Raw genomic sequence first — 4004 nt, forward strand, 5'->3', positions numbered from 1 at the left:
GGAGGCTATCCTTTCCTCTGAGCAAAAAAAAAGAGTGAATTACAGTTATAGGAAAGTGCAGAGTAAAAAGAAATAGAGGGAATTCATGTGTTGTATCAGCCACCTCTTACCAGTCCAGATCTTCTTGGCCTTATCTGTCTCAGTGAACTTTGGTCTACTGCTTGAGGTGGCTCTTTGAACAAGCTACACCTCCTCCTTCCAGGAAGTACTAGGGACTACAGAAAATATGTAGCCAGTAACTTCTACCATACTTCATTCAAAGATTAAATCCTGAAATTCCTAGCCTAACACACACCTTCCATTCCATTCTAAGCCTTCCAGCCATAGACTTCAGTCTTTGTCCGTACTATGTCTGGGACATGGATACAAATAGTTGAATCCCAGGTCACGGTTTGGGCACTTTCAAGTTAAAACTCTGTTACCAGGGCACCTGGGTGGCTCAGTCAGTTAAACATCTGCCTTTGGCTCAGACAGGGTCCTGGGATCGAGCCCCACATAGGGCTCTCTGCCCAGCAGGGAGCCTCCTTCTCCCTCTCCCTCTTCCCCCTCTCCCTCTTCCCCTCCCCGCTGCTCCTGCTTTCACGTACTCTCTCTCTCTCATGCTGTCTCCCTCTCTCAAATAAATACATAAAATCTTTCCCCAAAAAATAGCCCTTGTTACTGGTTCCAACTCTGTTCTGACCTAGATGTCCTGGCTGAATGGCTGACACTCCAAAACAAGTGAGTGAAATGGGTGGTTAGACAAGATCATGAAGGGCCTTGAACATGAGATTGTGTAGCCAAACTATGGAAGGAACCTAGATGTCCATCAACAGATGAATGGATAAACAAGATATGGTGTGTGTGTGTGTATATATATATATACACATTAATATATATATATTAATGTGTATATATATATATACACATTAACATATATATATATTAATGTGTATATATATATATATATATATATAATGGAATACTATGCAGCCATCAAAAGAAATGAAATCTTGTCATTTGCGACGACGTGGATGGAACTAGAGAATATCATGCTTAGCGAAATAAGTTAATTGGAGAAAGACAACTATCATATGATCTCCTGATATAAGGAAGTAGAGATGCAACATGGGGGGTATGGGGGGTAGGAAAAGAATAAATGAGACAAGATGGGATCGGGAGGGAGACAAACCATAAGGGACTCTTAATCTCACAAAACAAACTGAGGGTTGCTGGGGGGAGGGGGGTCGGGAGAGGGGGGTGGGGTTATGAACATTGGGGAGGGTATGTGCTATGGTGAGTGCTGTGAAGTGTGTAAACCTGGCGATTCACAGACCTGTATCCCTGGGAATAAAAATACATTATATGTTTATAAAAAAAATTTAAAAATTTAAATCAAAAAAAAAAGAAAGAAAAAAAAAAAACACATGAGATTGTGAACCATGGACTTAAACTACTAGGAAGTAAGGAGTCTTTCTTGCAGTTTCTAAGCCAGAAAGCAAGAAGATGAAAACAAAAGCCACGCTTTAGAATCTGGTACAAAGAAACAGTAGCGAAGACTGACTGAGGAGGAAAACTGAATGCAAGGAAATCTATTAGAAAGCTATTTCTGGAATCCAGAAATGAGGTAATCAGCCCAGCCAAGGCAACCACACCTGCCTCATCTCTTCACTCCTAATCCCTTGTCCAACAGAATCTAAATGAGGAACCACAGCCAGCATGAGAGGACAGATGGCTATATTTGGAATAAGTTCAGAACATCATAATGACCAATAATGATTGACATCGCTACAGGTCGCTCTTTCGATGGTTTGGATTTTTAAAAAGAGGTCCTTTGCCAATTCAACATAAATGTCTAAAGTGTCCCCTTCACTTTGAGCACTAAAATTTCAGGCTATTTACTAGGGCACTGCCAAGAAGAGGATGACTGTCTCCTAAATTGCCCATGCCTTACTTTGCCAATTGTCCTTCATTAGCCTCTCAGTTTCTAATTGAAAACCCTTTTTTAAAAAAATTCTCTAAAGGCTCACACAGCTTTCATAGTTACAGCCCTGAAACAGAGATGTTAATTATACCTCTAGTGCTGACAAAAACTAATATGAAAATGTTTGTAATGACATTTAGCCAATCAACTAGAGTTTTATTTACTCATTTAAGGAAAGACATTTTACTCATTTGTTCCTATATACAACTGACTTCTCATTTGAATCTTACCACCAATAGTCCAGGTCTACTGTAAAAATATAAAATGTGGAGATGGAAAGAGTGGTAGACAATTTTATAGCCAAGGATTATAAGCTTTTATTTTAATAGTTTCTAGGAAACCAGGGTGATAAACTATAAGACTAAGAAGATAATTAGAATTAGGAAAGAAATATCCATAATTCACTAAAACAAAATATCTTGAACTCCCGAGAAAATTTAATAAAGGTATTGAAATATATTATTGTTCCTCAGCTGTAATGTATCTAAAAGTCTCAAAGATATTTTACATTATCTGCAACAAATTAGCATGATATTCAATTTAATAACACCATCTGCCTAGGAATAGAAAGAATTTTTATTTAAATTTCAAGAAATAAAATAGGCTAGCATATTTTCCTTAATCACTACACTGCAAAATAGAACAATGCTATGCCCAATCCCACAAGACAGGATCATAATCAAATGCCATTTAAAATAAAGAGTTGGGGGCGCCTGGGTGGCTCAGTGGGTTAAGCCGCTGCCTTCGGCTCAGGTCATGATCTCAGAGTCCTGGGATCGAGTCCCATATCGGGCTCTCTGCTCAGCAGGGAGCCTGCTTCCCTCTCTCTCTCTCTCTCTGCCAGCCTCTCTACCTACCTGTGATCTCTCTCTGTCAAATAAATAAAATCTTTTAAAAAAAATAAAATAAAATAAAGAGTTGGGGCAACTGGGTGGCTCAGTTGGTTAAGAGTTTGCCTTCAGTTCAGGTCATGATCCCAGGGTCCTGGGATTGAGCCCCACATCAGGCTCCTTACTCAGCAAGAAGCCTGCTTCTCCCTCTCCCTCTCCCTCTGCTTTCTGCTCTGCCTACTTGTGCATGCATGCTCTCTCTCTCTCTCTCAAATAAATAAATAAAATTGTTAAAAACAAAAAATAAAATAAAGAGTTATAGTGCTCGCTTTGGCAGCACATATACTAAAATTGGAATTAACACAGAGAAGATTAGCACAGCCCCTGCACAAAGATGATATGCAAATTCATGAAGCATTCCATATTTTAAAAATAAAGAGTTACAAAAATCGAGTACTTTTACTATTTAATACTAAGTCTTGGATGGTCAGAAAGTCAGTTGAGTTATGAAAAAATTCAAAAGTAAATCAAAATCCAAGGCAAGACCTATTATTTTTCTGACCATGCTAATGCATATTATTAACTATTTTAAACCTTACTCTTCTTAAATGTAAGGGAAGACACATCTCTGAACATTGAGCCCTGGCATGTCAGTTTCCAAACAGTTTTCTGAGATTTCTTCAATATTAGCTACATACAATTTTATTCTGCCTCTAAGAGGTCAGTGGTTTGGTATGGTCTGGGGTTTTCAACATTGTTTCCAGAGCTTAAAATTTTTAGGTCAACCAAAAGATCTAACAAGTGATACAAGTAGCAGATAAATCCTGTATCTGAGTCTCATGGTAGGCAACTGTTTTTCATGTCGCTTGTGTCCACGCTTGCAGAAAAGGAACTCTTAATCCTTTGACTTTCATTTTGGGGTTTAAACAAAGTCAAAATAATAGGTGATGTCAGCATGGACAGAGATACAAAGTGAGATCAGAGGTTGCTTAATAATTATTTGATCTCTATATTTCATCAATCAAAAATATATTCTAAAAAATGTATGGAGGGGCATCTGGCTAACTCAGTCAGTAGAGCATGTGACTCTTGATCTCAGGGTTATGAGTTCTAGTCCCATGTTGGGGGTGGAGCCTACTTCAAAAACAAATGTATGCAGAGGCCAGACTGTGCTTAGTGCTAGAAGGAAGTTGAGCTGAACCAGACAGTCA

The 4004-nt window shown here is 38.6% G+C and overlaps 1 non-coding gene across 1 annotated transcript; it reads left to right on the plus strand.

The window, feature by feature from the left end:
* Positions 1–3114: 3114 nt before the first annotated feature.
* LOC116583758 lies at positions 3115–3222 on the plus strand. The gene has a single exon (XR_004282871.1). It is a non-coding gene; the product is annotated as a U6 spliceosomal RNA (small nuclear RNA).
* The last annotated feature ends 782 nt before the right edge of the window (positions 3223–4004 follow it).

This window comes from Mustela erminea, chromosome X, assembly GCF_009829155.1.
Source record: "Mustela erminea isolate mMusErm1 chromosome X, mMusErm1.Pri, whole genome shotgun sequence".
NCBI classification, from domain to species: domain Eukaryota; kingdom Metazoa; phylum Chordata; class Mammalia; order Carnivora; family Mustelidae; genus Mustela; species Mustela erminea.